The sequence below is a fragment of the Delphinapterus leucas genome, chromosome 6, assembly GCF_059928025.1.
Source record: "Delphinapterus leucas isolate spDelLeu-1000000601 "Yukka" chromosome 6, BTC_Dleu_Yukka2, whole genome shotgun sequence".
NCBI classification, from domain to species: domain Eukaryota; kingdom Metazoa; phylum Chordata; class Mammalia; order Artiodactyla; family Monodontidae; genus Delphinapterus; species Delphinapterus leucas.
The window spans coordinates 53154315-53163411 of record NC_143134.1 but is presented as its reverse complement, the minus strand read 5'-3'; the positions used below and the strand labels follow the sequence as shown (position 1 = coordinate 53163411).

Below are 9097 nucleotides of genomic sequence, written 5' to 3'. Positions count from 1 at the left end.
TTTGGGGTTAGTAGATTCAAACTATTATATACAGAATGGATAAAAAACAAGGCCCTACTGTATAGCACAGGGAATATATTCAATATCCTGGGATAAACCATAACAGAAAAGAATATAAAGAAGAATGTACTATATATATATGTGTGTATGTATAATTGAATCACTTTGCTGTACAGCAGAAATTAACATTGTAAATCAACTATACTTCAATTAAAAAAATATTTTTAAAACAGTAAGCACTCTATTTCTTCATTAAAGTTAGCTACTTTTTTTTACTTATCAACCATTGCCTCATCACAGATTTATGACCAATGTCCTTGGGGAGGCAAGACCCTGGTGACCTCAGAAAAGCAAAGTATAATCTGTGCTGTCAAAATGCCCCAACAAGGAAGTGTCTCATGAGTCCCTGTGGTGCCCATGAGAGCGTTAACACCTTGTGCTGCAGTCAGAACAGAAACAACAGGCTCTGGGAAATCAGAGGAAATGGAAAGCTCTCACATACAGGGGATGCAACATACCCCCAGACTCACTCATTATCCTCTCACGCCTCTCCCACCCGCTTCCCATGCCCTAGACCTGCTCCTCCTATTTTCGATACTGTACACCCAGCAGTCAACTTCCCCATCACCCTCCTCCCTTAGCCTTCCCATCACTAGGACCTTTAAAACATAGGTTGGAAATACATCATTTTCATTCACTCACCTCCCAGCACACTGCTGCTGCCCTACACCACCTCTCAGCTGGGCTGCTGCATTACCCTTCTTACATGTCTCTGCTTCTACACTTTCTCCAGGCCAATCGTTCTCTTCGAAATCTCCAGAAGAACCTCTCAAACTTGCAAAACTCATCATGACACTTCTCCAATAAAACCTCCATTTCTTTCAAGCCGTGCCCCTCCTCCTCTCTCTGCTCTCAATTCCTTCCACCCCCAGAGTCCTATTTTACACTTGCCATATGGAATCCAGACAGGTTCCTCAATCTCCCACATCCTCTCCCACCTCTGTGCCTTGGGTGCAGGCTCTTGCTTCTGTGTACGATTCCACCATCGGTTTTCTACCTAGAAATCTCCAACTCACTATACAAGGCCCAGTGTCAAATGCTGCCACCTCTCTGGAGCCTTCTCTAGCTTCTGCAGGCCAACCCAGATGCTCTATCATCCACACACTTATGGTATCAAACACAGCTCCATAATCAATGTGCTCACCATTTTGTAATGGTTCATCTGCAGGAATATCCTCCAGCACTGGGCCTGGATATTGTAGACCATGATAATATTAATGAGAACAATGTAGTAACAAAAAAAATAACAATAATCCTTTCTTTTGTTTCTAAAAAATGCTATTAATGTTGAGTCTTTGGTAGATTTTAGGTACTTCGCTAAGCCATTGATTAGCTTGAACCACATAAGATTGCTATTTTTTATTGGTCACACATTAATGATTTCATGTACTTTGCCCCAAAACACACATCTTTTAAATTTAATCTTCACAACAACCCTAAGAGGTAAATATGTTATTATTCCCATTCTATGGGTGGGAAAATTGAGGCTCAGAGGTTTCAAGTAACCTTGCCCAAGGTTCTAGGACAAGAAGGTGAAGGAGCCAGGACTCTAGTCCAAAACTGTCTGCCTCTCAATGCTCTTAACCAGAGCTATATCCTGACCCCCGGATTTTTTATTTAATTGTTTAATCAACTAATGAGGCAATGACATGAGGGTCCCTGGAGATAGGATGATGGTTGCCTAACATAAAGATACAAGTCTGTGTTCAGCAAGTCCAGAGAGGACAAATTCTGATGGCCATGTGGGAGTTAAAGCAGGTTTCTCAGCAGCCAGCAAAGGCTGTTAAATACTGAAATGAGTTCATAAAGAAGGTTATAGAATCTCCTTCAAGGGAAGGATTTCTTCCCCCAGTGGAGGATAGAGTCTCATCTGTCTGAGATGGTTTAAATATAATCCTCTGTGAAGGTCAATAAATCGTGCTCACCAAGTTCTTTCCAGGTTCCTTATGATACTCAGATATATGGGCTTAATGTGGCTCAGCGTGTGGCCTGCAAGGGGGGGAGGGGGCTGATCCTCCAGCCAGAAATAATCTCTTCCTCCTTTACACTCTTTCAGCCATCTGACTTGACCTTCTTTATCACGCATGTAGTGATTTTTGTATGTCGTTTTGCTTTCTGCAAGAGAAAATGCATCCAAAGCATGAAGTGTGTGTGGCTCATTTTGATATCTCCCATAGCACCTAACAGAATGTTTAGTGCTACATTATTAAAACTTTGATTAAATGAAGTTTCCTTCCTCTTCTGAAAGCAATCTTACAGTCCCAAACTGAAAATAAGCCCCTGATTTTCATCTAAAACCTATTATCAAAACTCAGCAACTCACACCATTGGGGGCAAAGCTTTCTTAAATATGCTTTTGGTCCAATCATTATCAGATATAACATAATTTTTCTTCTTTCTTTTATCATTTTGAAATATGGTCATTCAGATGTTAATTCCTTCCAGGTAAGATGTCTGAAAAATGAACCAGCATTTCAGCCAATAAGAAAGGAATCTGGCTAGGTTACTAATGGAAACTAACATATCCAGGTATCTAAGTATTCCGCAATTCCCAGTTAGAGTCACCACCAACCTCAAAATAATTATAATGGAAAAGGTTTTCCATAACTGTCACTCTACAGAAGGATAAATTTTCATGATGCTAATGAGTAAGTACAATAAAAAATTGCTCTAGCTGTACACCTGAAACTAACCCAACATTGTAAATCAACTATACCCCAATAAAAAAATTTTTAAAAAGTTGCTCTAGATGCTTTTATTCTCAATAAAAATAACAGTAACTATACTTGTACTGAATATTAAAATAAAAAAACTTTCAAATGATCTAGCTCATTTGATCCATACAACAGTCCTTACCATTTATATCACCACTTTAGAAGATATTTAGAGGAAACTTGGATCAGAGAGATGAAGAAAATTGCTATGACTCACAAAGCTAGGAATAGCAAGAGTCTAGACTGGAACCCAGGCATTTTCCTGACTCCAAATCCCATGATCTTTCTACTGAATCTCTCTGTCCACATGGTCAATCTTAAAAAAATAAAATAAAATAGCATTTGTACCTCAGCAGTATAAAAAAAATCAAGATCCAGAGATAAATGACCAATTTGTTAGAGGAGCCAAATTTTCTTAATTTTAGTAATTGAGCTTGAACATTAATTTCTCACATCTGGTTAAAAAATACCAATAGCTAACATTTTATTGAGTGCTTACATCTTGCCACTGTACTCAGTGCTTTCCATGGATCAATTCACCTAATCCTTACAAATTTAGAAGGTTGGTTCTCTTTCCATTTTACAAATGTGGAAACTGCAGTTTACAAAGATTAAGTTGTGAGACCTTAGCTTTCCCAAGGTCACGTGATTTGGAAAGTCAAGTGGCAGAACTGTGATCTGAACCCATATCAGCAAAACCCAGAGCCTAGTCTCTTAACCACTATGCTAATCTGCTATGCCAGCGGTTCTCAAGGCTTGATCCTGGGGAGGCAACATCAGCATCCCTGGGAACTTGTCAGAAATGTGAATTCTCTGTCCACACCCAGACCTACTCTGGGAGAGGGGCCCAGCAATCTATCTATGTTTTAAAAAGCACTACCAAACGTAAAATAGATAGCTAGTGGGAAGCAGCCACATAGCAGAGGGAGATCAGCTCAGTGCTTTGTGACCACCTAGAGGGGTGGGATAGGGAGGGTGGGAGGGAGGGAGACGCAAGAGGAAAGAGATATGGGAACATATGTATATGTATAACTGATTCACTTTGTTATAAAGCAGAAACTAACACACCACTGTAAAGCAATTATACTCCAATAAAGATGTAAAAATCAAATAAAAAAATAAAAAGCCCTCTAGGTGCTTCTAAGTTACACTACAATCTGGGAACTTCTGTGCTAGATGGAAACAAAATTTAAAAGCAGCTCATGCAACTCAATAACAAAAAAACAAACAACCCAATCCAAAAATGGGCAGAAGACCTAAATAGACATTTCTCCAAAGAAGATATGCAGACTGCCAACAAACACATGAAAGAATGCTCAGCATCATTAATCATTAGGGAAATGCAAATCAAAACTACAATGAGATATCATCTCACACCAGTCAGAATGGCCATCATCAAAAAATCTAGAAACAATAAATGCTGGAGAAGGTGTGGAGAAAAGGGAACACTCTTGCACTGCTGGTGGGAATGTGAATTGGTTCAGCCACTATGGAGAACAGTATGGAGGTTCCTTAAAAAACTACAAATAGAACTACCATATGACCCAGCAATCCCACTACTGGGCATATACCCTGTGAAAACCATAATTCAAAAACAGTCATGTACCAAAATATTCATTGCAGCTCTATTTACAATAGCCCGGAGGTGGAAACAACCTAAGTGTCCATCATCAGATGAATGGATAAAGAAGATGTGGCACATATATACAATGGAATATTACTCAGCCATAAAAAGGAACGACATTGAGCTATTTGTAATGAGGTGGATAGACCTAGAGTCTGTCATACAGAGTGAAGTAAGTCAGAAAGAAAAAGACAAATACCGTATGCTAACACATATATATGGAATTTAAGAAAAAAAAATGTCATGAAGAACCTAGGGGTAAGACAGGAATAAAGACACAGACCTACTGGAGAGCGGACTTGAGGATATGGGGAGGGGGAAGGGTGAGCTGTGACAAAGCGAGAGAGAGGCATGGACATATATACACTACCAAATGTAAGGTAGACAGCTAGTGGGAAGCAGCCGCATAGCACAGGGATATCAGCTCGGTGCTTTGTGACCGCCTGGAGGAGTGGGATAGGGAGGGTGGGAGACGCAAGAGGGAAGAGATATGGGAACATATGTATATGTATAACTGATTCACTTTGTTATAAAGCAGAAACTAACACACCATTGTAAAGCAATTATACCCCAATAAGGATGTTAAAAAAAAAAAAAGAGTAAATGGTAACCGTTCATAGGGATTCTGTATACGCTCTGTGCTATCAGGGAATGCAAAAAGGAAGTGGGAGAAGTTGGAGACAACTAATAAGGTTGTTGTAAATGAAGATCTTCAGGGGATAGAAAAGCCAAAACGGGAAGAAATAACCTTAACTAGTGCACGCAGAAGCTAAAAACAGCAACGATGAGCAATTAATCAGGCAATATGTTACACTGTAATCAAGGATCAGAAAATTCCGGAAGAACTAAATGACACAGAGTTCATTACTGCACGGTAAATGGTCATTAATAAAACATGGCTGTTAAAAGAACCAAAGAGATGAGTAATCACAGAAAGGAAATGTCAGCTGTAGAAGGAATAACCTGTGGTCTTAATCACTTGGAAAAATTACAGGTCTGGACATAGAATCAAAAGAAAACGGAAATTAGCAGTGTTATGAGAATATGGCACAAACCTGATTGCTTTCTTTATATATAAAATTAAGATAGTTACAAAGACACCATGCACTGGTGAATGAAAAGTTTGACTCAGCTAACATTTCAACGGCTAAAAATAGTGAATTTACATAATTGTAGTTTCATATTGTTTAGCATCAATTCCCATCTCTGGTGTAGAAATAAAAAATTACTTACATTAATGCAGAGATTACTTGGCTTGAAATTTATCCGCCCCCACTGGTTATTCTTTGGATTTATCTGGCTGATGACCTCTGCTGACCTGTAAATTTCCTAAAGGACTAACTCTGCACACGCGTGTTTCCAAAGAGAGAAACAGGAGCAGTTTCCAAGGGCATGTCATTCCTGTATCATTCATTCTATCTCTACAGAGGACTGCTTTCTCAAAGTGTAAGAAAAATACCTGCAAGTAAGTATAAAAAGAAAAAGGATTCCAACAGAGACACCAAGTCATTATACTACAGAACTGTGGGTTACTCCTTTCATTTGAGGGCTACTGATTTGAGATCTTTAAAAAAAAAAAAAAAAATCAGTCTAGAGGAAGCAAATCAAAGAGAATATGGTAATTAAAGCTGTGAAAGGAAATACTAACCAGTAAAATCGTCTAACTGGAATTATGAGAAGATATCATAACTTCCATGGAGGAAAAAGTATGTTCTTCTCCAACTTAGTGTCGTGCAGGAATTTTTCATTCTCATAGCAACAAAAGTTATCCTAATTAGTTAAAGTGTATCAACTACTTACTGTGTGCCAGGAATCATTCTAAATGCAATATATATGTCATCTCCTATACTTTTCGTAGCAACTCTATGATGTATGTGTTATTGTTGCCCTCTCTCAATTTCATATTTGACAGATAAAGAAATTTGGCAGCAGAAAGTTAAAGTTACTCTCCAAAGATGGCCCCCAATAATTCTGCCCCTCCCTATATGTACAAGCTGCTCCTCCCATAAAGAGGTACAACTTACATTCCTTCCCCTTGTATCTTCTGAGTCTAAGACTAAATTGGCCAATAGAATGCAGAGAAAGAAATATTATGAGTATTCTAAGCCAGGTATTAAGAAGGCTGGGCTGTTTCTACATCTCGAAATCTAGCCATCATGTTGTAAGAAAGCCCAAGCATCCATGTGGAGAGGCTCTTGCGGAAAATAATCAAGACCTTTGGCTCACAGTGGCAGTTGAGCTCCCAGCCAACAGCCAGTACCAACTTGCCAGTTATGTGAGTGAGCCATTTGGGAAGTATATCCTCCAGCCCCAGTTAAAACACCCCAGCTGGTAGCACATGGAGCAGAGATTAGCTCAATCAAACCCTATCCAAATTGCAAAATCATTGTTGTTTTAAGCCACCAAGTTTTGACATTGCTTATTACACCCCAACGGACAAATGAAACACTGAACTACCAAGATTGCACAGTGAGATAGTCCAACATCATGTAGGCCATACCTTTCTCTCTCATATAAATTAAGCTGCATATGAGGATGTGCAAAGAAAGGATTCGAATCAGAGGCAGGGGTGAATGGAAAACGTGCTTATATGGACACCTTATTCAACAAATAGTCACTGAGAATCTGGGAGGTACCAGGAACTGAGCCCAGATGCTACAGATACAAAGGTGAATAGTCAGTCTTTAGCTCAAGAAATTCTCCATGCAAGGCCACTAAGACAAAATTTCAATACCATAGGAAATGATCAAATTGATGCAAAATAACGGACAGCTGTTTGGGATTACCTGATGAGGGGACCTGAGTTAAAAAGTTAATACTCTTGGCAGTGCGGCCTGGTGGCCCGGAAGATCTGTCTCTTGCTTCAACAGTGTTTAGACGAAACAGACCCAGGGACGCCCCTGCTTCCAGCCTCCGACCACCCTCCAACCTCCTTTCCAATCGCAACCTTTGGAACCAACCACTCAGCTGCCTTCAGCTTCCAGGACCAGCCAACACTGTTTTTTGAGCTTAGCTCCCTATTGTCGATCAACCATGACCTCCCAAGATTCCTCAGAATTATTCCACCGAGGTGGAGGCCGCAGTGAACTGCCTGGTCAACATGCATCTGCAGGCCCCCTACACCTACCTCTCTCTGGGCTTCTATTTCGACCACAACGATGTGGCTCGGGAAGACGTGGACCACTTCTTCAGCAAGTTGGAGATACAAAACATACATCTCTTGAAGATACAAAACCAGCACGGCAGCTGGGCCCTCTTCCAGGACATACAGTGCAGAAGCCGTTCCAACATGAGTGGAGTAAAACCGCAGACGCTATGGAAGCCACCGTGGTCATGGAGAAGAACCTGAACCGGGCCGTGTTGGATCTGCACGCCCTGAGTTCTGCCTGCGCAGACTCCCAGCTCTCTGACTTCCTGGAGAGCCACTTCCGGCGGTGAGCAGGTGAAACTCATCAAGAAGATGGCGCCCACCTGACTAATCTCCGCAAGCTGGTGGCCCCCAGGCTGGGCTGGGAAAGTATCTGCTCAACAGGCTCAACCTCGAGCAGGAATAGGAACCTCCTCAGACCAGAGGCCCTTGAGGACCCCTCTGGCACCCCTCTGGTGTCAGGGCTTCTGCCTGAAGCCTCTCTCTGCAGCCACTAGGCAGCTTTTTAACCACCCTGGGGCCTTCTCCCAAGCTGTGAACCAAATGTAAATAATAAAGCTTTTTGCAGAAAAAAAGTTAATGCTCTTGATTTCTTTCCAGCCACCCTAAGTCAAGGAATTACTGGGCAAGATTTAGAGTAAGCTTGGAGTGCGGGTAGGAGAAAAGTGTAAGTAAACTTGCAGGGTAGATCAACAACAACACAAAAGAAGTGTGTGTGTGTGTAAGAAAGGAAGGCAAAAGATGATAAATAGGTGTTAGGGAAGGAAAATTTAAAACATTCAAAGTTATCTTTGTATACACACACACACACACACACACACATACAGTACTCCTACGGCAAAGTCCACGGACATATTCTGACCAAACTGCATGTCAAAGAATTCTTTACGGTTGCAGGGACTTCTATTATAGTTCCAAGATGGAGTAGCCCCATTTCCACCTCTTAGAGAGGCAGAGTTCCTCTCTCTTAAAACTAAGAATTCGAGAACATATGTTCCAGACATGGCAGAAGCCTCAAACCAGAAACCACCACCATGAACAGACAAAAAATTTACTTGAAGAAGAGCCAAAATACTAGGAAAGGGGTAACCTATATCAACAGAAAACCTTTTTGGTGATACTGCCTTACTCCAGGCAAACTCCAAAAGAAACACTGCATTTCTCCCCCCCCCCATGGTTTTAGGGGAGCTGAGTAGGAAGCCGATCTTCCACTCTACCCCATCCGTCTCCCGTCTCCACAGAAGCAGCTGGTAACACTCAGATTCCTCCATCAGGATAGCGTCAGTGAGGTCCAGCAGCAAGCAGGGCCTCCCATCCCTACCGGGGAGCAATGAAACTCAATAAACAGTGAGTCACATCTAGTCGGCACTTCACTTTCCCTACGATCCATGTCACTGGAGCCTGGTGGAGAGCTGAACCACCATGCCTACCTGGCATCAGTGAGGAGGTATGAGGTGGCTTAGTTGGCACTCATTCCCCCCCCCTTCCTCTCCCTCATTGTCAAGGATGCCTTGCTGAGCTTCCTTTCTCCCCTGTAGCAGCAAAGCAGGT

General features: G+C 41.4%; 1 pseudogene; it reads left to right on the top strand.

Moving 5' to 3' along the window:
* Positions 1–7435: 7435 nt before the first annotated feature.
* LOC111163163 (ferritin light chain pseudogene) lies at positions 7436–8028 on the top strand (annotated as a pseudogene).
* The last annotated feature ends 1069 nt before the right edge of the window (positions 8029–9097 follow it).